We start from the raw sequence: 26,366 nt of genomic DNA on the forward strand, positions 1-26,366 counted from the left end.
TCTCAGGCCTTCTGACTCAGATGGGAATGGCGCCATTGGCTCTCCTGGCTCTCCAGCTTGCTGACCCACCCTGGAGATGTTGGAACTTCCTCTTCTCCATAACTGTGTGAGCTAATCCTTTAATATGTGTAATCTATTGGTTCTTTTTTTAAACTTTTATTTAATGAATATAAATTTCCAAAGTACAGCTTATGGATTACAATGGCTTCCCCCCCATAACGTCCCTCCCACCTGCAACCCTCCCCTTTCCCACTCCCTCTCCCCTTCCATTCACATCAAGATTCATTTTCAATTCTCTTTATATACAGAAGATCAGTTTAGCATACATTAAGTAAAGATTTCAACAGTTTGCTACCACACAGAAACATAAAGTGAAAAATACTGTTTGAGTACTAGTTATAGCATTAAATCTCAGTGTGCAGCACACTAAGGACAGAGATCCTATTGGTTGTGTTTCCCTGAAGACCCCTCATTAATTTAGGCACACATCTTGTGACAGATAATAGACCCTGAAGTAAATAGATTTCATGTCTGGAAATGAGTAAGCTTTTCCTTCGTCTAGGGCGTTAGTTGTGTAAGCTGAGTACATTAAGCAATCTGTTGGTGTTTTTATGGTCACCACCACATGAAGTTCCTCAAATTCCTTTTGTGCTACATTTTCTCAGAATGAGGGCTGCTGTTCTGTGGGCTCTCCTCCAGGTCTTCTCCACTGCCAGGTTTGAGTATGCCCTTTGATTTATCTTTCTCCAAATCTTGAAAACTCCCAGTAGATTCTGTGGCTCCTTGCTATTTGATGTCTGCTAGCCTCACAATTGGGAAATTGGGGGCTTATTTGCTGGCTCTGATTAAACTTCAGTCTTAAGCAGATTCTATATTCCTGCATCTGTCATACAACCTTGTCAGTGCTCTGACCCCTCTTCCAGCTGTAGTTTCAGGCCATGTGTCTCTCTTCTAGGATAGAGATAATTTCTGTTCCTTTTCATGTTACAAGCGTTTTTTTCAGACAATGTTTATTTTCTCATTTTAAGGCTTCAGTTCTATGGAGATACTAGGGGAGAAGAAACTGGGTGGTTAACTTCTTCCCCACAGAGGCTATTGTTACCTTTCTTTTTTTTTAAAGATTTATTTTATTTAATTGAAAGACAGAGTTATAGACAGAGAGAAGTCTTCCTTTCACCAGTTCACTCCCCAAAGGGCTGCAACTCCGGGCTGAAGCCAGTAACCAGGAGTGCCATCTGAGTTTCCCATATGGATGCAGGAGGTTGGGCCATCCTCTACTGCTTTCCCAGATACATTAGCAGGGAGCCAGGTCAGAAGCGGAGCAATTGGGACTATAACTGGTGCCCATATGAGATGCCAGGGCTGCAGGTGAAGGCTTAATGCACTAGGCCATAAAGCCAGCCCCCTATTGTAAAAGGGGACCCTTTCTCAGGTTTCTCACTGAAAATGGCATAATATGCCTCTTTAAAATATGCCACTTAATGATTACTTAGAGCTAAAGTCAGACTCTCACATGAAAGGTACTTTTGTTATACTAGGATGATTAAGGTCATTCTTATCACCAGAGATAGAAAACCAGCTAACATAATTCTGCAATGAACAGCCCTTGCTAAAAATAAATATTTTTTTTTTCAGAGTTTAGGACCTTTAATTTGTCCTAAAGTCACTGAAGCAAAAATCATGATAAAACATTCTGTTTTCCTTTACAAGCCCTCAACGGGAAAAAAAACCCAACTATTTGTAGGAAAAAAAAGTTTTGTACATGGGATGAAACAATATAAATTCAAAACTTACAGATAGGGTTAGCTCTATCACTCATCTCTTTAAAAAGTTTATATGAATATCCAGTCAAAACCGACAGGTATCGCCCTTGAAATGTTATCTCTACGACTTCCAAGCAGACACAGGACTGTGTGCAGACACACTAAAAATAAATATTATATTCCATGAGTCTTCCCATATATTTTAGTTCCATATTCATAATTATCTCTCTGTTAACAAGGAAGTAGAGAAATATTGACCCTTTGGCTCTCCCTTGGGTCTTCTTTCTTTTACTTTATGTAGGTACCTCTATTTATAAAATAAAATATGTATGCTTTTCTCCTATTAATCTATCATATGTCTTAGGCCTAGAAGAAACTCTAACAGAATGGAGGTGATGTTTTGTCTCCCTTATGTCACCAAATGTTTTTGTGATTGTCTAATGAAGTCCACAGGGAAGAGTTCCCACTGGCAGGGGATTCCCTTTATATCTGCACATTAGCAGGTGTATGTTCTTTTATTAGTAATCACTTTGCCTTCACCTACTTATTAACAGTTTTTGCTGAATTCTTTTGCTACTGTCTATCTTGGGTAAGCAAATGCTTGTCTCTCTGCCAGCAGCTGTTTCTTCTTAAATTTCAAGCTAGTTGGTTGTGCTATGAACCCAGCTCTTTATAACAGCTGTGAACCCAGATATTCAGTCTCTACTTTTTGGTAAGGTTATGAGAGATATATTTCCAGCCTTTAACATCCAAAATGGAAACCTTAATGGTATTATTTTAGCTTTTTCGTCACTATTGATAGGCATGTGTGTTTCACTGTTTGAGGTTAGTGGATTGAGTGTTGTATAGTGCCCAGTTCCCTGAGACTTATGTGGAATGTGTGCACTTTCAGTGAATAAAAAGAAGTGTGTGCTGGGTATGGCCAGGGAGCTCCAGTCAGTGCTCCAGGGGGGGATGAGTATCCAGGGTAACACCTAAATTGGGTGTGAATTGAACTGCAATGAACGTGGGGGTACAGATAACTCTTTCATCTGCTGATTTCATTTACTTTGGGTAAATTCCCAGGAGTGGGATGGCTGGAATATACAGTAGGTCTATATTCAGATTTCTGAAATCTCTCCATACTGTCTTCCACAGTGGCTGCACCAGTTTGCATTCCCACAAATAGTGGATTAGGTTACCTTTTCCCCTACATCCTAACCAGCATTTGCTGTTTTTAATTTCTGTATGAAAGTCATTCTAAGTGGGTGAGGTGAAACCTCATTGTGGTTTTGATTTGCATTTCCCTGATGGCTAGTGAAGCTGAGCATTTTTCAAGTGATTTTTGGCCATTTAAATTTCCTCTCTGGAAAAATGGCTGTTCAAGTCTTTTGCCCACTTCTTAAACTAAAATAGATTGTTTGTTTTGTTATTGTTGAAGATATGTGACAACATAATTTGAGGATAGTTACTGCAACAGTGACTTACAGCTGATTGGTAAAAATTTAGAGCAAATCCTGGGGTCTGTGGGGTGATCCTTGCCAGGAGTGAGTTAAAGGGTTGTTGATCCACATTGATATCTCAGTTGATGGTGCAGAGGATTTACAGTGAGGCACAGTAAGGCTCTCACAAAGAAGACCTGTACAGGGAGCAGTATAGTTGAAGTTTCGTTTTTGAGGGTTGATACTGGTAACATTATGAGGAAAAAAGCCAGCAGAAGATAATATCAGAAGTAGGAACTCCTGTTGTGAGGCTGTTCCAATTCAATTGCTGCCAAGCCAATTTCCCTTAACCATAGTTGGTTAGAACCACCAGTTATATATCCGTTGATCCTATGGTTCAGGGCTACAGATTGGGGAAAGCAGAGACAGCTTATTTCTGTTCCATGATGCCTGGGGCCTCGAGATTTGAATGTGGCAGATACTGCAGGTGAATTGATGTCAGGGGACTGGTATCATGTGGAAGTTTGCTTTCTCAGCTGGCTGGTTCCTGGGCTGGGAGGAAGAGAAATCTAGCCTGTTGTGAGAACTTCTAAGGGTGGCCACTCTGCATGTATCAACTGGTGGTTTGACTTTTAATCTGGTTGTTTTGAGCTTCAAGTATGTTACAAGTGTTTTAGCAAACAGATACAAACAGAAATACCTTTATGGTAGACCCTGGAAAACTACAATGAATTATATCATTTTATTGCTTATAAGCAAATACTCAGCCACCCAGATTCAAGAGGAAGGAAACAGCCCTTCCTGATGAGGAAGCAGTCATGTCTAGAGGAGGCTGTGGGATGGAGTAGTCTTACAGCCATATTTGACAAATACAGCATGCCAGAGGGACTTTGTCATGTTGTGAATAAAAAGAACTGAAGCTTGGAACTGAGGCAGCAAAAACAGAGACAGAGACACAAGCTTGGGTTTAGGATGTTCTCAGTGAATGTAACTGACAGAAGTGATTACATTTAAATCTTTCTGAGAATGTGGCAGGATTCAGATGCATGGCCAAAAATGCTAGTCACAAGAACCAAATTTGTCAGAAAATTTTCTTCTCTGTTTAACCAAGTTCTTTTGGTGTTTATTATTCATTGTGTAAACCATTGTTGACATTTATAAAGAGATAAATTATGTTCCCTTTATGGGGCATACACAGAAGCTATTAAGAGATATGGGGCTAAACTACTCAAGAAAGAAAACATTACCTAAGACTCTACAAAAATTGAATGTATCAAAACCTTTTATAATGACATACATAAACCAATGTGAAGGGGAAAGAAAACTTGAATATTTTAAGAGTTAAGTGACACAATTAATGGGGGAACTATAAAATATTGGGGGGATACAATAAAAATTGGTGTTAACTAAAGCACAGCCTTTTCCTCAGACACATGTCTTGTTTCATTTTGAGATTTATTAAGCTTCTTTTTAAATATTCTTAATCTTCCTGGTTGAATTAGCATGTCTTTATGTTTTTTAAATTGATTAAATATACTTATTTAAAAATCTATTTCATTTCCATGGATTTCCTTGATGAAAAGTAACAGGTGGGGGGATCTTCATATCTGGAGACAAGAATCCTTAACTTTCTGTAGATGATTTTATCATTTTGGAGTTTGTTCATTTTGTGCCTCTATTTTGTCTTCTGAAATAAAAGAATGAGCCAAAGTCCATCATACCTCCATACAGATACCTGGGTGCAATAATGCAAGGCAAATATACATTCATTCAAAGGTTTGCTAAGTCCAATGCTGACAAAGGATTTGTCTCTATGAAGGGAATTCAGAACCAGATCTGAGATTTGGCAAATATAAGTGCATGTCATAAAAGCCAGGAGAGAGTGTTTCCTCATAAATATTTACACAGAGATCTCAGGTGGCTACAAATCTTTAAATGTCAAATACTAACAGCAGTGTTGGCTTTCATTTCTTATACTCAAAATAACCAACACTCAACGCTAATATGATTTCAAAGGGAATTTTGAAAATGCAATGATAAAGTAGCAGATACAAAAATTAGATCTAGGGTAGCTGTTTAGTGCTCTGATATTTACAAAAAGAATTGCTTTGCTTGCTTAGCTCGTAAAGCTAATATTTCTAGGAGTTTCCAATTTTGTTCTGTTTCATAAATTTTTGTTTTGTTTTATAAAAAGAGACTTTTCTCTTATTTTGTGGCTTAAATATGTTGATTCAAGTTAGCTGCCAACTATTTGATCCTAAAACTACTTTTCAAGATCAAATTCTCCACAGGATATTTTTTTCCCTCACTCATCTTGAGATCAAATGTCCTAATTTTAACACTGATAAAGTAACATTTTTGCTTTTAATAATGAAAAGAAATTTTAAAGTATTGGCAGTTTCAGAAGGGCCAGTTGAAACCAAAGTATAGGAATATTGAAAATATTACTAATTGGGACCATGGGGAATTTAATCTTCAGTGAACCTGTTGCAAATAGTGGATAATAATAGTTGCTTCCTAAACTTCTTGTTGAGTTAGTTTATATACATTTATTCAAATGTCATTCATCAAATATCTCATACTCTGAGGTAAAGGGAATGGGTAGGATATAGCACCTGTATATCAGGAGCTATTGTGGGGGTGAAATTTGTATTTTCCCTCACACTAACTGATTAATAGTTGTAATATCATACATACTTTGTGATCTTTGTCATTTACTGTTTTCACATAAATAAATATATTGAATTATTCTATGATCATCACCAGAGGTTTGTGTCATTGTCTTCAAATTAACAGAAGACACTATTCATCCTTCAATACAGAGTTTAGCCACGTGAAAAACTTGATATCACTTGCTAGTTGGCTGTATGCATACAGTGTTTCTAGAGTAAAACTTGGTTTGGTTTTTACATTTGTATATTCATCCACTCATTTTTCTAGGCCCAGCAAACACACATACACACACACACAACTCAATTGCAATCCCACTTCTTCCTGGCTCTCTGGAATTTGCCTCTTGTTGTCCTTGCAATCTGAAATATAGCATTTACTACATAACATTTTCCTAATTTGATTGACTCTTATAGTACATTGTTTGATATCCCAGGACCCAAGGGAAAGATGAATTTGAAAAAGAAGTGAGTTGTGAGTTGCTGAATCATAAGGCAGTGATTCATTGAGCATAACACTGCTGAAAGATTTAGCATAGCAGAAGGAAAATACACTGTTCGTGGGTAAAATTGGTGACTTTGACAAGAGGACTTGTGGGTGTGAGAGTTTGCTGGAGTGTGATAAATAGAAGCACAAATGCCATAGATAAAAGAAGTAGAAATAAGAAACATGAAGGATGAAGTCTAGGCAGTTATTTTTGGAGTTTTCTTTTTTAATTGAAGACAATTTCAAAGCAGTCCCATAGTCTGAAGATGGAAAATTAGTTGTTGTTTTTGTTAAGATGGAAGTAACAGTGCTGAGCAGATCAGAGTGATTTGGTCAGGCTAGAAGCATGGATTTTGCAAGGACTTGGAGAGCAGCATTGGGATTCCATCTACTGAAAAAGGAGGTGAGCAGAGAGCATAAACACAGATGGATATGGAAAGGAACACTTGTGAAGAGATCATGAAATATTTATTTCTAAAGTTTCTGTTTTCCTGGGAAATTAAGATGCAAGGTCAGTACCTGAGAATCAGTTAAGAGGGAATGTTGTAGACCAGAGGAAAGACTACAAGAACAACAATGACCTTTTAGCAAGGCAACAGTGAATAGGGCACAGGATACATTAAGCTTCTGTTTTGGAAACTTCCATTGGAAGTTTGTGTTGTTTCTTCCATCACTTTCAGCTGTGTAGGATTAAACTTGTGGCAGGATGATTGAGTTTAGTCAGGAGTTAGGATTTCCTGGTATGTAAGTGGAGGAAGAGAGAGGAAAGGAATGGAAAGTACGTGAAAAAGGATGGAATGTCCTTTCCTCTACTCCTTAATGATCTCTTCTACTCCCAAGTTCTGAAATGCCACTGATAACCTGAAATCTTCCACATTTATCCCAACTTAGTCCCTGAAGTCAATATGCACATTCCCAACTTCGCTCTTAGATGTCTAATATGAATCTCAAACCTTCAAAATCTTAAACCAGAGTCTCTATCTTCTCTCTAAAACTTGCTCCTTGTCACATTCTTGCTCATTTTGGTAGATGGGAATTCCACTCTCCACATTTTTTTTAAGATTTATCATTTTTATTTTGGGGGCTGAGTGACAGAGATAGAGAGGAGGAGGGGGAAGAGGAGAGAGGAAAGGAGAGGGAGAGGGAGGGAGGGGGCAAGGGAGAGATTGAGAGAAGGGGGGGGGAGAGAGAGAGAGAGAGAGAGAGAGAGAGAGAGAGAGATCTTCCATCTGCTGGTTTACTTCCCAAATGTTCCGCAATAGCCAGGGCTGGGACAAGGCTGAAGCCAGAAGCCAGGAATTCCATCTGTTCTCCTATGTGATCGACAGGAACCCAAGCATTTGGACCATCCCCTGCTGCCTTTCCAGGGACATTAGCAGAAAGTTGGATTAGAGGCAGAGGCACTGGGAATTGAATTGACACTCCAAAGTGGGATGCAGGTGTTTGTAAGTGGTGGTTTGACCCACTGCACCACAATGCCAGCCCCTCCCTTCTGACATATTATAAAAATCTTGGAGTCATGCTTAAGTGCTACCTTGTTTTCACACCTCACATATTCTCTCTTTGCAAAGATTCTTAACTCTATTCTCAAAATAGGACAGAGCCTGGCCATGTCCCATCTCCTTTCACTGCTGCTAGGCCCAAGCCACTGCTGTCTGGTGTCTGCATTTGTGCTTTCTTCACATTCTACACTCTAACAACAGCTTGATGGGATGAATGGTACTTAAGCACCAAAATTAGTTACTCAACTCAAAGTGTGTTAAAAGTTTCATCTGTTACTCAGGAATATAGTCAAGTCTATAGTATAGACTAACCTGACTTATATTTCTGGCCCCTTTTACATGGCCTCATCTCCCATACTCTCTCCCTTGGTCATTCTTCTCCAGGTGCTCTGGTCTGCTTGCTATTCCTATGATGCAACAGTCCCTTTCCCTAGCGATACGCCTTCCCAGGGTTTGCTTTCCATAGACGCTGTATCACTTGCTCCATGCTGAGACCTACTCTGATCACGCTACTTAATGTAGCACACACCGTCCTACTCCAGGGTACTTCCTAGCCTCCTTAATTTTCCCATTTAGCTTGTGTGTGATGTGCAGAACTCACATTTTAGATTAGTGAGCTGATGTTTAATTGGCCAAAGCCAAGTGTCTTTATTATAGAGTAATTAATCTGAATTATATCCAATATTATTTATTTTTATGATTTTTAAATTTTATTATTGAAAGTATAAGCATCAGGGGCCAGCACGGTGGTGCCACAGATTAAGCTTCTGCTTCTGACACTGGCATCCAATATCAGAGTGCTGATTTGAGTCCTGGGATGTTCTACTTCTGATCCAGCTTCCTGTTAATGCACCTAGAAAGCAGCAAGTAGTTGGGCTCCTGCCAACTATGTTGGAGGCCTGGATATGGTTCTGAGCTCCTGGCTTTGGCTTGATCTAGCACAAACCATTGAGTCCATTTTGGATAGTGAATCTGGATGGAAGAGCTCTCTCTCTGTCTCTGTCTCTTTCCTTCTCTGTCACTACCTTTAAAATAAATGAATACTCTTAAAAGATATAGCCACCAATTTTCAAACTTTGACCTTAAAGAACTGTATCAAATACCTGATCAACATTCCAGAGAAGGGTTGTTTAGACAGAAAATATACTGCATCTTTGTGATGCTAACTAGGTGCTCATGTGAAAGACTAAGGTTTTACCTCTAGCTCTGCTCACATAAAATAGTTGTGATAGGCATATTCCCAAAAGGGGGTTTGCATTTATCTCTGTAAGTTACTAGTAAAGACATCTAATTTTCATCTCCTAAATCAGGAGATTTTTTTCAATGGTGATGATGTAGTTTTATTCAAACCATCTCATAAACCACACCTTTTATACTGCTAGGTAAAGGTGCTTATGGAATATTTTCAGAAGCAAATTTGAGATTGTTGCTTCATTGTTTTTCTGGTATCTGCTATACACAGTGCATATATATTTGCACAATGACTAAAAAGGTGGATTTGGAAATGGGGTTAAAATGATGAAAAGATAATTAGTTTTAAACTTCTATTGGTGTGTCTGTTTTTATTACATGTGCACAGTTTTAGTACTGGTATTAAATGTCATAGAAATTACCAGGCAAGAAATACATACACCGTTAAAATTTACCAGATTATTTATAGTTTCTAGCAAATAAACTCTTCTCTACAAATAAAATTACATCGATTTAAGCATTACTAAATACAAAATACAACACATGACATACTTTTTCTCCTGAATCTGTTTCTAACTGTGTAATTGCTGCTGTTCCATTTTATTAGAACACATTATACAATAGCATAAAAGGCACCAATAAAACGTCCTGTAGGTTAGGAATTCATCTTTGGTTGAAAAAGAACAACAAGAATGGGGAACCATCTTTCTGATAATGGCTGGTGGTTCACTTATATTACACAGTATCTATAGTCACTTTATGAGCACTCAACTGAAGGGTATTATTTTCTATTCTGTAGATATTTCTCCAATCAGAATTACCATATTGTCATCTGAGGACACCTAGAAACCTCTCAGGGAGCTGGTTAAGAAACCAAAGTGGAAGCATTGTTGAATTCACCATGGAATCATGAATGCCTTTAAACATTAAAAAAATCTTCTGTTATTTCTGTGTTTAAGTGATTGAATAGACTACAAGGAATGCATTTAATAACATCACAGATTTTTGTGTGTGTGATTAGCAAATTACAATGAAGAAAGGAAAGTAATTTTGGTAACTAGTTTTCCAAAAAGGAAGTTTGAATCTAGAACTGGCAGGTTTTGTAAATCCTTCTAATTGTTTCTTTTTAAAGTACAAAAAACTTTTGCAAGCTTCTATCAATCATTTGAATAAGAATTTTAAGACTTTAGCATGTGCATTACTCTGTGCTTTTTTCTTTTCTTTTAAGATTTATATATTTGAAAGGCAGAGTGGCAGAGGAAAAGACAGAGAAACATATCTTCCATGTGCTGGTTCACTGCACAAATGGTTGTGATGGCCAAGGCTGTGCCAGGACAAAGCTAGTATGTGGCAGTAGCTCAAGCACTCAGGCCATTGTTACTGCTTTCCCAGGCATATAAGTCAGGAGCTGGATAAGAAGCACAGCAGCTGGGACTCGAATTGGCAATTCTGATATGCGATGCTGTGGTCCCAAGAGGCTCCTTAACCCCACTGTGTGACAACACCATCCCCTGTATTACTCTGTTTAGAATTACTATAATGAAATATCTGAGTCTGGGTTACTCATAGAGAAAAGGGGTGATACAGGGGGCATGACCTGTAGAGATAGGGTGCATTTTTAGAAACTGATGTAAATAGAATCACACAATGTTAGTTCTTCTAGGTCTGACTTCTTTTATTTAACATTATTGTTGTATTTTTACATATATGATAATATTTAGCACTAGTTTGTTTGCTTATACTATTCTATTTTAAAGATTAGAAAATGTATTCATTCATGTTAGGGTGATGGACACAGAATTTTTTTCCAGCTAAAAGCTGTTACAAATAATGCTGTCAAAAATATTCTTGGGCATAGGTTTTGGTTGAAATGTACACAAAGTGCACCTATTGCACCTGGGGAGGATGCACTTGGAAATGAAATTGCTGGTTCATAAAACAAGCATATGTTCAACTTCAGCAGATAATGCCAAACAGTTTTCCAAAGCAATTTTACCGATTGACACTGCACCAAAAATGAATCAAAGTTCTAGTTCATCCACTTTCTTGCCAACATTATTTGAAATGCTAATTTTCAAAAAATCATGAGGCTCTTTGCACATGTAAGGAGTTTGGTATTGCTACTCCATCCTAATAATAGTCAAAAGCTGAACAAACTGAGAAGCCAACAACTCTCCTTAGATCTATAGGAAGAGCAGGGTCACAAGAAAACATGCTGCCTCCAAAACTGAAGATACTGGCAGATGCCAAAAATCAGTACCAAAAATTTATGAAGTGAAAGCTACAAAGGAATCAGTCAGTGCTGGAGTAGAAAAACTTGGATTGCAAGTTCTGCATTGTTGGAGGCTCAGTGAAAAAACTCTGAATTAACTTGTGTGGCTGGGAGCCAGTCATAGGTGAGTGTCCATGCTTTTGTGAGTTTTATCCAGGAGCTTGACTATCTTCTTAGAGTAAATATTGGAAAATGAAATGCCCTTGTTCTTCCAGAAGGGAGAGGTAAGTGAAAGTATTCTGAAATACGATAGAGCGTTCTGTTCTCAACAAGGTTTGCCCCAGGAGAAACGGCCTAAACAGTGCCTAATCTAATGGGATTTTATCAGAGCCAAACCACTATTGGAGAAGGGAAATACTCACCTTCTAGCTTGATCTAGCTTTCTACATGAAAGAAAGAAAATACTCACTCCAGCCCTCTATAGCCATCCTGTGCCAACGAAGAGGAAGGAGGAGTGAAAATCACTTGTGAAGTTTACAGTACAGACACATAGACACAATAAAATATTTAGATCTGTAGCATCATAGAATGCTTCCACATACACTGACACCTTACCACTACAGTAGCAAAGGCTAAAGAGCTCTGTTTATTTAGTACACCATGCTCAGGAATCAAGAAAACTACACAAGACATATTGAAAGACTAAAACCAGTTTGAAGACACAGAAGTATCAGAATCAGGTGCCACTATGGCAGGGATGTTGGGATTTTATGTCATGGATTTAGAACAACTTTGAACAGTATGTCAAGGATGACAAGAATGAAAGTGGATAACACGTAAGAACAGAGGGGCAATGTAAGCAGACAAATCAAAGAAAGAACAACCACAAAAATTGTTAGTGATGAAGACCAGCATAACAGAAATGACTTTTATATGAGTTTATCAGTAGATCTAATGCAGTTGAGCAAACAATTTCTGAGCTGGAGGATATCTCCATAGAAACTTCCAAAACTTGAAAGCAAAGAGAACAAAGACAAAAATATCCATAATATCCAAGAAAAATGGGAACTAATATAAAAGGTATATTGTACACATGATGGCAATCACTGATAAAGTAAGAAGGAAATTAGTGGAAGAAATATATGAAACAATAATCACAGAGAATTTCTTCAAATTAAATTTAAACACCAAAAGATAGAGCAAGTTAAGACTGAACCCACATTAAGATTCTTGAGATTAGACATGATTCAAAAAATAACCAGGAGTCTTTGGTCATCTCTTTGATTCCAAATTTGGGGAATGTTTCATTGATAACCACTGTTTTGCAGCCAGTGTGAGATCATGCTAGGGAAAACAGTTGCCAGAGGATGGGAATTAGTGTTGAATAAAAGACAAAACATGGTACATTGCTACACTATGAAGACTGAAGAGCTTTTATAACAAGCTTTGGGTAAATAGAGTATTATGAAGTAAAAAAAGTTCAAAGTAGTTATCACAAATTAGCTCTTCAGTACTAATCGATATATTCTTCACAAATTATCACTTAGGTGTAAAGCTGCTTTGCATGGAAATAATATCAGCAAGCAGAACCTAGAAGGGAGCTATGTGAGGGAGAATTTGGAGGCTGTGACAACCTTAGGAAATAACATTGTCTAGCACAGCAACAAAATGATCACAGGAACAACACTGACTTGGATAGAAGAATTTGACAATGATGTATATCAGAATTTTAAATTTTAATTGGAAAGCAAAAGTTCAAGCTTATTACTAGCATCCTAAGAATAAATATACTTGCAAAGCATTGGTATGATCTGTAACATAAATACTATTCACATAATTAATTAATGAAACAGGAATCTGGAGTACTCACGTAGCCAGACGTTTCTAAATACAAACATTTTGTGGATGTCAAAATAATGGGAATAGTGGATTAACAGAGAGCACACACTGCTAGATAATTTACACATTCAAATAGAAGTGGAAATTATCTGTCTAATCATCACTAATTTGCTCTGTATTACATTGTTTAATGTTGTAGCTTTAGACTCATTCTACTACTATTATAATAGGGTACTAATTTAACCTTTTCCAAGATATTCAAAGATTTTATGAGAACTTTCAAAAATGGGCAAAGTTAAAATGAAGAAGAAAATAGCTTTTAGACCATTTAGATAAGGCATATGTCATTATAATTGAATTTGAAGATGAAATAGACACTTTACTTGATTAAATTTAGCTCTGAAGTTATTGGTCATAAAGACAGAAATGGAAATCATCCTGCAAAATTCTCACCAATTATTAGAAGGAATTATGCAAGGTTTCTGTTAATTTTTTCTTCTTTGATAATCCTTCTTTGAATTACTCCTTAAAAATGAAAAATAATCCATTTTAACTGTCATTCTGTTACTCCTTAGCACTTTGCATTTTTTTATAATAGAATCTTTGTTAATGTAAAAATAATATCATCACAGATTGAGGTTATGTGAAAAGATGAAGGAATCCTTACAAAATTGATATTAAAAATTTGCCACATCCATAAGCATGAGAAACTCTTTGTTTATGCTGTGATAAAGGATAGGACTAAATATTACTGGATTTGAATACTGATATTAGTCTTTTAATTTTGAATTTTTTAATCAGGTTTCACTTTTCACTCCCCCAATGCCCACAATGACTGAAGCTGGTCCAGGAGCCCAGGTATTTGAACCCTCACTGCTGCTTCTCGGGGTCTGCATTAGCAGAAAGCAGATGTCAGAGCTGAATCTAGGAATGGAACGTAGACACTTGGATGTGGGACACACATATCTTAACTGCTCAATTAAACATTCACTCCCAAATCCTTTGCAATCCCTTTTTGATTGGTTTTATATGTATGGCTTCTATTAAATTATTTGACTTCTGGGAAACTCAATTTCCACATTTGCAAGATGATGCTACTAGTATGTTCCTTGAAGATTTATTCAAGATTTTACCTTGAAGATTACAATATGGCAAGCTGAAGTTGTGGCCTCAATGTGTCCCTCCAAAATTCATAATTTGAAAATCTAATCACTAATGTGATGGTATTAGGAGGTGGGACCTTTGGGAGGTGATTTAGGCTTAGTGTCCTCATAAAAGAGGCCGCAGAGTGTTTCAACTATGCCTGGGAGCTTTCCCATGTGAGGAGGCAGTGAGAAGTCATCATCTATAGACCAGAAAGTGGGTCCTCAGTAGATGCAAAGCCTGCCAGCACTTTTTTCTTGGACTTTCAAGCCTTTGGACTTATGAGCAATGGACTTTTGTTCTTTATAATCTGCTCAATAAAAGTGTTTTATTATAGAAGCCTGAATGGGCCAAGAAAGCTACTTAAAATATATTTGGTAAATATATTCATCCCTGAAACATGCATGTAAATTCTTCTTGGCTTCTAGAACACTCTGGAAAAAGGTTATTTCCAATGATACAGTAAACTATTTTTTAGTATGTAAAAGGAATACACTCTAAAATGACAATAAAATACAGTAAATATAAGTACAGAGACCAGTAGCTTAATTGATTATTTTTATTAGCATTATGAACTGTATATAATTGTGTGTGCCATACTTTTGTATGACTGGCAGCACCCTAAGGTTGTTTATACAACCCCTAGCATCACACCAAACACACGAGTAGTACATTATGCTGTAACAATATGACAGCTAGAACATTATGAGATCATGGGAGATTTTCAGCTTCATTGTAACCTTTGTTGAATGTATGGTCCATTACTGACCATGAATTGTATATGTGGTATATGACTGTAGTTTTGTCTGCTTAATGATACTTTATTATTGGAACTGTATACTTAACAATAAGACAAGACCATGGTAACGAACATAAACACTGATTCTGAGGTTCAGTTTCCATAGCTTACTTTACCATTTTCTCTGTTTAAATGATATCTGCCCACAGCTTATTTTGTTAAAAAAGATAAATAAATATCTGAGAAGCTCCATGAAAAAAAACACACATAAGCCTCCATAATTATAGTGTTTCATAGAGTCTAGTGATCAAACTTTGTTTTCTAGACTCTTCTGTGTACTTCAAATTCTAGAGTGTCTTCTGTGACTTACTTTCTTTTTAGATGCTAAGAGCTCTGGTGTCCACAGGATAACGTGATAGGTGTAATGCCACTGGCTCTGTGTACAACCCACCTGATAACTTCTTGTTTTCTATTTTCCTTATGTTTGAAGGTAGCTATGTGTCCCAGATTCCATTCAGATCGTTCAACAGAAACACTCCCTGAGGAATCAAATATTCATGCCAATTTCTACTGAAGGTATAGTTTATAATGAAACATCAAAACATGAATTATTGCTTCATTCAGAAATTAGCTTATTCCCAGAGCCTTTAAATTGGCCGTGATCAAGACATTAAAGTGGAGTGAACCTCACGATTTGTGTCTGAGCTTCCTATGACTCACAGTAACCTCAAGGAATCACTGAGGAGACTGTGGTTGTTTAAACTGAGCATTTTATTATGTTTATTCTTAAATACATAGGAATAATTTACTTCAATTTAGTACAAGACTAAAATTTACTTCCATCTAAATCTAAATCTTTTGTGAAAACTTGAAAAAAACTATAGATCTTCATTTGTTGTCTTGGTATCTGTTACGTTGATCTTGAATCATTTCATTAATTGCTCTAAAACTCGAGTTCAGAATAATAAAATTGTGTGTATAGCTTTATTAATCTTTGCTTTGCTTTTGTCTTGTTGCCTTCCATGGGATAATCTCAAACCTTGATTAGTTATTTAAAAATCAATATCTTATAAAGAGAAAATTGCTTTTATATCTTACTCTACACTGTTTTGCTACACAGCATTATTGGTTTAAGTGAAGAAATGTTAACTGCTTGAATTAAAAGGAATCTTATACATGGCTGGATAGTGCAGTCTCAGCAGCATGGACTACTGTGTGACAAAGGAAACACATTATTAAAGTAGCTTATCATTTATTCTGCAAAATTCCTTGAGAATCAGGGTCACTTCTGCTAATTGGCAACTTACTACATTGTCCATTGTTTTTTGCACTTGTTTGATTGTTTTTATTGACACATGATTATAAGAAGTTGGTATTGAGATACTTTTAAATTTCTAATAATTTCTTTTCACAATATTATAATGGTGTCCCTTTATCCATTCATCCGGATTGTGTATATTTACTTTAATTCTTCAAACTTCTGGTAGAAGCTTGAAGTTAGAGACTTTAAAATCTTCCTAGCACCAATTTAGATGAATAATGTGGATGAATAATGTGGATTTTATTGTTTCTTGTTCCCTATGTAAGGGATGTCTCTGGGCCTAGCCTCCAAATGACATATAATTGTAATGTTTAGCATAGCTGTATTAGATTATGTTACAGATCAAAATGCCCTTCTCTCTTGACTCTTCGGACAGAAAGTGAAGCCATTTTGAAGTCATGTTCCCTTACCTATGCTGTGCTCACTGATTAACATGACGCTAGAGCTGAGAAACGGCCCATTCATTCTTAAGAGTATCAGCAAATTGGATTCTGGGAAGGTGTCAGAACACCATCAAAAACATTTGGAAAAGTAGGCAGTATATAATGTAAGGAGGTTCATGAATGCAAGCAACATTGGTTATGTAAAAATAAATCATATGACAAAAGTAACTTTTTAAAAATAAGCAACATTTTGACTTCCTCATTTCCAACTGGATTGTTTATTCTGTTGTTGAATTTCTTGAACTCTTTATAGCTTCTGAATATTAACCCTTTATCAGTTACATAGTTTGCAAATATTTTCTCCCATTCTGTCGATTGCCTCTTCACTTTGCTGTGTTTCTTTTGCAATGTGGAAGCTTTGGCTTTGATTGACTGTGCTTCTGGAGTCTTTCCCAAGAAATCTATGCCTGTGCCAATGTCTTGCAGAGTTTCCCCAATGTTCTCTAGTAATTTGATATTATTGGATTGTAGATTTAATTAGGTCTTTGGTCCATTTTGAATGGATTTTTGTGTAAGGTGTAAGGTAGGGGTTTTGTTTCATATTTCTGCATGTGGAGATCTACTTTTCCCAGCACCATTTGTTGGAGAGACTGTCCTTTCTCCAGGGATTGGTTTTAGCTCCTTTGTTAAAGGTAAGTTAGTTGTAGATGTATGGATTGATTCCTGGAATTTCTGTTCTGTTCCATTGGTCTACACATCTGTTTTTGTGCCGGTATCAAGCTGTTTTGATTAAAATTGTCCTGTAGTATGTCTTGAAATCTGGTATTGTGATGCATCGGGCTTTGCTGTTGTTTTGTAAGATTGCCTTAGCTATTCGGGGTCTCTTGTGTTTATATATGAATTATTCTGCTAAATGGCATAATTACACAATTACATGCAATTGGTATGGGTTATTTATTTATTCATTTATCACTGAATGTTCAGTGTGGTTCCAAGCACTGTTGAGACAAGCTTCGAGTCTGGAATCAGATACAGGTTTAAAACAGCTTCAATACTTGCAAGCTGTATGAGCCTGAGCCTCTAAGGCATATACTTTATTCATTCTGTTATTGAGAGGACTTAGAGAAGATGAATTCACATTCGGATTCTGGCACAGAGTAGGAGTTCAATGGATATTAATTGTCTCTTTTATCCATCCTCTCCTCTATTAGAGAAAAAATGCATTTGATTCACTCCCTAAGGGTAGAAGCTAATGGAGAACAGCTGAGGTATAACTGGAACAAACCAGAGAGTTGATAGATTTTGCTACTCCAGACAGAAGAATTTGAACTACTGGAAAGGGCTTAAACTAAGCAGAAACTGCCTGCTTTGAAAAACCAAGAAACCATAGTCATTCAAGAAATAGGAAGGTTTAGAAACTCAGTGAGTTACAAAATAATATCCATGTGGGATTTAAATATAGTAAAGCTGATCATGGTGAACAGCCGAGGGAGAGGGAATCCGATGAGTGTTAATACATTCAGGATGTAGACAGGCCGTGCTGATTTTTAATATTTGAGGACTGTTTTCTCTTCCTTTTTACTCCTTAAAAAGTGAATATGTTTTAATGTTTTGCAAGTCTAATATTTGGCCATTTGTTTTAAAGTAAGCTTTATGTGATCATCCTGAATTTCTGGAATTTTCAGGTTTTTTTTAAAGATTTATTTTCATTTATTTGAAAGACACAGTTGTAGAAACAGACAGACAGAGAGAGAGAGAGAGAGAGAGAGAGTTCTATCCACTGATTCGCTCCCCAAATGGCCACAATGGCCAGCACTGGGTCAGACTGGAGTCAGGAGCTAGAAGCTTCCTCCTGGTCTCCTTCATGGGTGCATGAGCCCACACACTTGGGCCATCCTCCACTGTCTTCTCAGATACATCAGCAGAGAGATGGATATGAAGTGGAGCAGCCAGGATTTGAACTGGTTTCATATGGGATGCTGGTACAGCAGGCTGAGGCTTTACCCACTACACCACAGCACGGCCTCTCTAGTTTTTCTAGTAAGAAGAACTATAAAGATTCAAGATAAGGGCATGGCACAAAATAGGATTTTAAAAAATGACCAAAAAGTGGAAATTAATTTTCTTCTAAGACTCATGGTGATAGTTTTTTACTTTTCAATAATAATTCTTCTATGGAGTATTGTGATAGTCATAGTAATATGGGATTAGGGGTACTGAAAAGGAGAAAATAGCCGCAGGTAGAATGCATGGAATTTGGCTCATTGGATGCGGCAGAAATAGAAACAAGCATTAGAGAAGTTTGACATATAACGAAGAGGAAAATCAACTTGGGTCCCTGGAGATTGTTTAAATTCTAACTCTAAATGGGCAAGGAATAAATGTGACTTGAAAGAAGACATACAGATGGTCAATGTATATATGAAGATACCCGACATCACTAATCATCAACAAAATGCAAGCCAAACCACAAGAAAATATCACCTCATACCTGTTAGAATTGCTATTATCAGAGAAAATAATACACCAAGTATTGGCAACGATGTAGAAAATCAGAAACCTTATACACTGTTGATGGGTATGTCAATGGTGCAACTACTATGGAAAACATTAGGGAGGTGCCTCAACAAATTAAAAACAGAATTTCCATGCTATCCAGTGACCTGACTTTGGGGTATTTATCCACGAGAATTGAAATGAGAACCTTGAGATATTTACATGTTTGTGTTCATTGCAGCATTATTCACAATAGCCATGACCTGTAACCAATCTAAATGCCCATCAATGGTTGGATGGAAAATTAATGACATCTAAACATACCCAAATATATCCTCAAAAAAGAAGGAAATGTTGCTATATGTAATAACCTGGACGAACCAGGTCTAATTAAAAAAATAAGAAGGTAGTTGGAGAGATAATCACTGAAATTTTAAAGATGCTTTCTGTGAGTGCTAGGATGGAGAAAAGAGCTGTTAACTGATTTCATTGTTGACAGCTGTACCCTCTGTTCTGTTTATGCTAGAACTCTGAAGTATGTGATATTAGTAGGATATATTGTTGTTTCTTCAAAACATTTATTACATATTTCTCCAAGCATACTTGCTGCCAGGTGTTTTTGGAAAGCCACAGTAAACATTAAACAATTAGTAGCCATTTTAAATTCAATTTTGCTAGGAAATGGCATTTAGTAATAAATAGAACTCAGAGGAACAATTTCATCTTTGTACAATGTATTCTTTTGACAAAAGAATCCCTATTGTTCCAGAATTCTAATTTCAAAGGACAGAAGTACAAAATCAACTTTCCTCCAAACTTTGACTTTTGTCATTATAACTACAACACATATTATTGTATAGATTGTTATATTCTTCGTATCTAGAGCACAGCGTTGACAATGTATGGGAACATTATATAATTTTATTTTATTCTGCACTGAATTTTTTCCTAGTCCTTGGGCAAACTACAGATTTGTTAACTGCTCCCTCAGTAGACTTCTTAATATCAGTGATTTTATTTTTTCCCTAATAAACATAAAGGAATCTAACCAAATAGAAAGACATTTTTTTTGTAAAGGTAGACAGCATCATGAAAAGCTCAATTCTTCCACACTTTGTTTGGTAAATTTAATGTGATTTAAAGAAAAGTGACAGCAAGATGTTTTATTTCTTTATCTGTTTTAACTAGATTTAAAACAGACCGCGATTCTCCAAAGAATAATGATCTCTCTTTGGGAATAGCAGAGCATTGCAATGGGAATACACAGGCAGTAGTTAAATATGAATGTATTTAAGGAGTTTGAACAAAGACACAGTTTTAATGATGAAAGAAATGGATGTTAACAAGCTGCTTAGATACAAAGTTCATTTGTTTTGGACAGCAGAGGCAGGAATTGGCATCAGTTTATTAGTGGAAGTGCACTTGCAGGGCAAGTGTTCTGTAGACTGTCTTGTTTGAATTGTTGCAGTTCCAAAGATTGTTTAAAAACATCCTTTATTACAGAAATTTTTTTATATGCATGAAAGCAAAGCAAAGCATGGGATGGATGTAGAATGAGAAGAAATTTCTTTCTTTTAAAGGTTTTTTTCAAAGGTTCTTAAAAAAAAAAGATTTATTTTTATTTACTTTAAAGAGTTACAGAGAAAGGTAGAGACAGAGAGAGAAGTCCTCCATCTGCTGGCTTACTCCCCATATGGCTGCAATGGCCGGAGCTGAGCTGATCTGAAGCTGAGAGCCAGAAGCTTCTTGCGGGTCTTCTCACGCGGGTGCAGGGGCCCAAGGACTTGGGCCATCCTCTACTGCTTGCCCAGGTCATAGCGGAGAGCTGGATCGGAAATGGAGCTGCCAGGATTTGAACCAGTGTCCGTACAGAATGCCAGCACTTCAGGCTGGAGCTTTAACCCGCTGCACCACAGTGCTGGCCCCAAGAAGAAATTTCTTTTGGGCTCCTTGAATGTTCTTAATAAAGTACTTATCTCATTGGCAGGCTGGAGCTCTCCTCCTTCATAACTTCTTAGGTCAAATTTTGTCTTGATATCAACTTTCACACTAGAGAGGTTGATAATGATGTATATATGACAAAATATACAAGGAAGTGACTGTTGGGGTATCTAAAATAGAATATCAATGGGAGTATTAGCCCAACCAGAGATTACAATATATTATACAGGCTATATAACTAGAAGAGTGTTGTATTTAGATATGAATAGACAGAAAGAGAAGCAGAATTCTTTAGAATATTCAAAAATATATTCAATTATATTTGAAAATATGTACTTGGTTTAGGTAGTATCTCACATTCAGAGAAAGTTGTTTATTAAAATAAAATAATTTTTTATTAATATGATTTATTAAAATTTATGTGGGAAGCAAATCACCATATGGAAGATTAAAATTAGATTAATATTTCCCATCATGAGTACTAGGATAAATGCCAAATTGATCAAATATGTAAGTGTAACATGAAACCATTTTTAGTTTTCGGAAATATTATTGGTCAAATACTTTATAACCTGTACTGGGAAAAATATGTTCCAGCTGTTTTCCAAATTCTGAAGCAATAGAAACAGTGATGAATTCATTTATTAAAATGAACCACATTTTTCATAGTTTAAGGAAAAGAACAGGGGCAAAATAAAGAGAAATAATAGAATGATATAGTATTTGAGAGTTATGGCTATGGTTTAAATAGAAAGTGGCTCCCAAACATAGGCAGACGGTGAAATTGCAAAATCATAAGTGGATAGTACTAAGCAGATAGAAACAATCCAATTATAATGTCTAGGAGATGAGCCTGGTGGAAGGTCCCCAGATCTCTGGGGATGTACTCTCCGAAGGCAGTTCCTGTGAGAAGGTTGGTTATAAAAACCAGCTGGGCCTTGCCACTCTCTCTCGCTCTGCTTCCTGGATCACCTTGTGGTAATTTCTCTGCACGTGCTCTGCCTTTGAAAGCCTCCAGCCTCACCAGACAATCACACTAGTGGGCTTCATCTTAGACTGTGGACCTCAAAAACGTAAGCCCAAACCAAGCTCTTTCCTTCAAGAGTGAACTGTATAGAGTATTTTGAGTTAATGATTAAAAAGCTGAGTAGTAAACCTATTATAGGAAAAAGACCGATTCTCCTAATATCTAAAGAATTTATAATTATGGAAAAGAAAAACTAAAACAAGAATATTAAAATAAGCAGGAAAAGATCAAAGATCTAACAAATGAAAAAAATATAAATTATTTAATCTGACACATAAAAAGGAAAAAATACAAACTAAAATTAAATTGAGACATGATATTTCTTTCTTTCTTTCTTTCTTTCTTTCTTTCTTTTTTCTTTCTTTCTTTTTTTTTTTTTTTTTTGACAGGCAGAGTGGACAGTGAGAGAGAGAGAGAGAAAAGTCTTCCTTTTGCGGTTGGTTCACCCTCCAATGGCTGCTGCAACATGCTGCGGCCAGCACATTGCACTGATCCGAAGCCAGGAGCCAGGAGCTTTTCCTGGTCTCCCATGCGGGTGCAGGGCCCAAGGACTTGGGCCATCCTCCACTGCACTCCCGGGCCATAGCAGAGAGCTGGCCTGGAAGAGGGGCAACCGGGACAGAATCCGGCGCCCCAACCAGGACTAGAACCCAGTGTGCTGGCGCCGCAAGGCAGAGGATTAGCCTATTGAGCCACAGCGCTGGCTGAGACATGATATTTCAATTAGATTGTCAATAATTTCAAAAGTTTGAAAAAATACTCTTTTGGCAAGGCTGTGGGAAAGCAAAAGGCCAAGTGGGAATGCAAAAATGATTCAATAGCTGTAGAGAGAAATTTGGTGATGTCTGGGTAACTTACTCATCTTCGACATTTCAAGGAAACTGTTAAAGATCCACTTGAAAAAATATTAAAAATTTTAAAATTATATATTATGGCATCTCAGTAGCAAAAAGACTAGACATAATCTCAATATACATGAAAAAGAATCACTTATTCATCACATAGTAAGTTGGTAGTTCTAAAAGGAAAGAGTCAGAATCATTCTTTGATACAGAATGAGTTAAATTGCTACATGTTGATATGGCATAATTTCTAATATACATTATTAAATGAAAAATAAGAAACTGTATAAAGCATAAATGTCATGCTTCCTTTTGGAAAAGCAGATGAGTTTATGTTTATATTTGCACTAGAAACAATTTAAGTTAATCAAATTTAGTTGCCACACCACCTAGAAGAGCAATATTTGTATTATGCAGTCATAAAAGGGAACATACTACATTTTATGGACCCTATCAGAATGTCTTCTTGGGATCTGTATCTAATCAAAGTTTCTTGGGCCAACCCTAAATACATGAATCCTGGAATATATTGGGTCATATGGTCAACTCCTTAAGAGGGCAGACAGACAGAAACAGGGAGCAGTGAGGGTCATGGCATGGCTATAACTTGGCCCCAATGGAAGGCAGTCCAAAGTACAATGTCCCTTGTGATTTGAGTGCTAGAGTAAGGACCTCCACCCTGTGCCCAGGTCTGAAGGCAGTACTAAAGAAAATGGGATAGATGAGAATTCTATAAACTTTGACTTTGGAGCCTTGTTAGGGATTGAACAGGATTTGGCTCTACAAACTCATGTAGACATATAAATCACAAAGTCTTATGTAATAGTTGATTATTTGAGGATGGAGACTTGATCTGTTTATGGCACCCACCTGAGAAGTGGGGCTCCTGGAAGTTTTTATGTCCTTGGTGGCTTGGCATTGGCAAGCAATTCTCCTGAGTTGATTATATGGGCCAAGGGTGCTTTATGTCTCTCTTTGTTTCTGGGCTCACCACATATTTTTCTTCTGCTCCTGCTGGGCCACTACCAGCTTCTACTAGATGCGAGACTAATGGGGCCACCATTTTTAGAATGTGAACCTCAACTGTAATCATAAATATAGCTTCTTTCTACCTAAATTGGCCTTCTCAAGGATTTCAAAGTAACAAAAAGCTAATTAATACAAACCTGTAAGCCTTTACAAAATTAAAATTTGGAAATTAAATAAAAAACACTAAGAAATTTAGGTTTAAACCTGAAAGTTCAAAACACTTGTAAACAATAAACTTTACTATATAGTAGGTTCATACAGTAGTCATAAAATTAGTAAAGACAAATTACAAATGACAGTACTTGGGGTCACAGTATGAAATATTTAAGACTAAATTGGATTATGTGGTGTTTAAGAAATTATTTAGAATATCCCATCAAAGAATACTCCAAAAACAAAGAGAAAACAAACTTGGATGATAAATTAAACAATAGGACAAGTGATGATGATTGCTGATATTAAGTGATATTAAGTTCATATAGGTTTAGACTTTATGAAGGTTTGGAACATTTTTTTTTTTTTTGACAGGCAGAGTGGACAGTGAGAGAGAGAGACAGAGAGAAAGGTCTTCCTTTGCCGTTGGTTCACCCGCCAATGGCAGCTGCGGCTGGCGCGCTGCGGCCAGCACACTGCGCTGATCCGATGGCAGGAACCAGGTGCTTCTCCTGGTCTCCCATGTGGGTGCAGGGCCCAAGAACTTGGGCCATCCTCCACTGTATTCCCAGGCCAGAGCAGAGAGCTGGCCTGGAAGAGGGGCAACCGGGACAGAATCCGGCCCCCGACCCGGACTAGAACCAGGTGTGCCGGCGCCTCAAGGCGGAGGATTAGCCTAGTGAGCCGCGACGCCGGCCGGTTTGGAACATTTCAAAATAAAATAAAAAGAAAAAGAAAAGAAGAGCAAGAGAATATTTTAGTACATTTTAGAAGATGATGAAAATATTTTATATAGAAAATTATGTGTGTATTGTTACGATCTATAACGTAAATGTTATGTTTGAAAACATCCATTAAAGAAATAGAAGACATTAAAAATGGAGAAGTCTTCTAAGTTCATGGATTGGAAAAGTCAATATCATAAAAATGTCCATACTACCAAAAGCAATTTACAAATTTAATGTAATCCCAAACAAAATACCAATGGCATTCTTTGCAGATCTTGAAAAAATGATGCTAAAATTCTTATGGAAACACGAGAGATCTGAATAGCCAAAGAAATCTTATACAACAAAAACAAAGCCAGATTTCAAGACGCACTACATGGCAGTTATAATCAAAACAGTCTGGTACTGGCACAAAAGCAGAGTAGTAGGCCAATGGAAGAGAATAGAAACTCTAGAGATCAATCTACACATCAGCAACCAATTTATCTTTGAGGAAGGAGTTCAAATCAGTCCCTGGAGTGAGGACAGTCTCTTTAACAAATGGTTCTGAGCAAACTGGTTCTCCACATGCAGAAGTATGAAAGTAGACACCTACTGTTCACCTTACACAAATCCCCTTGAAATGGATCAAAGACCTAAATCTATGACCTGATACTCATCAAATTATTGGAGAACATTGGGGAAATTCTGCAAGACATTGGCATAGGCAAAGACTTCTTGGAAAATACACCAGAAGAACAGGAATTCAAAGTCAAAATTGACAAATTGGGGGGTGGAGCTGTGGCACAGTGGCTTAACGCCCTGGCCTGAAGTGCTGGCATCCCATATGGGCGCCGGTTCGAGTTCTGGCTGCTCCACTTCCAATCCAGCTCTCTGCTATGGCCTGGGAAAGCAGTAGAAGATGGCCCAAGTCCTTGGGCTCCTGCACCCATGTGGGAAACCTAGAAGAAACTCTTGGCTCCAGGTTTTGGATTGGCCCAGCTTTGGCCATTGTGGCCACTTGGGGAGTGAACCAGCAAATGAAATACCTCTCTTTCTCTCTCTGTCTCTGTCTCTCTCTTCCTCTGCCTCTGTCTCTCTGTAACTCTGCCTTTCAAATACATACATACATACATATATACATAAATAAATAAACATTAAAAAAAACACAATGAGGTCTCACCTTATGCCAGTTAGAATGGCTGTCATACAGAAATCAACAAGCAACAAATGCTGGCGAGAATGTAGGAAAAATGCACCCTAATCCACTGTTGGTGGGAATGTAGACTGCTGCAGCCACTGTGGAAGACAGTATGAGGAAACTTCAGAAATCTGAATATAGACCTACCATGTGATCCAGCCATGTTACTCCTGGGGATTTACCCAAACCAAAAGAGATCAGCATATGAAAGAGTGATCTGTACCCTCATATTCATTGTAGCTCAATTAACAATAGCTAAAATGTAGAATCAACACAGATGTCCATCATCTGTTGACTGAA

At 37.1% G+C, this 26,366-nt stretch overlaps 1 long non-coding RNA gene across 1 annotated transcript; it reads left to right on the forward strand.

The window, feature by feature from the left end:
• The first annotated feature begins 648 nt into the window (after nt 1–648).
• LOC127490232 (uncharacterized) lies at nt 649–15,543 on the forward strand. Its single transcript, XR_007918073.3, has 3 exons — nt 649–716; nt 13,886–13,942; nt 15,457–15,543. It is a non-coding gene; the product is annotated as an uncharacterized LOC127490232 (long non-coding RNA).
• Nucleotides 15,544–26,366: the final 10,823 nt, after the last annotated feature.

Source organism: Oryctolagus cuniculus, chromosome 2 (assembly GCF_051225735.1).
Source record: "Oryctolagus cuniculus isolate XC-2025 breed Fujian yellow rabbit chromosome 2, ASM5122573v1, whole genome shotgun sequence".
NCBI lineage: Eukaryota > Metazoa > Chordata > Mammalia > Lagomorpha > Leporidae > Oryctolagus > Oryctolagus cuniculus.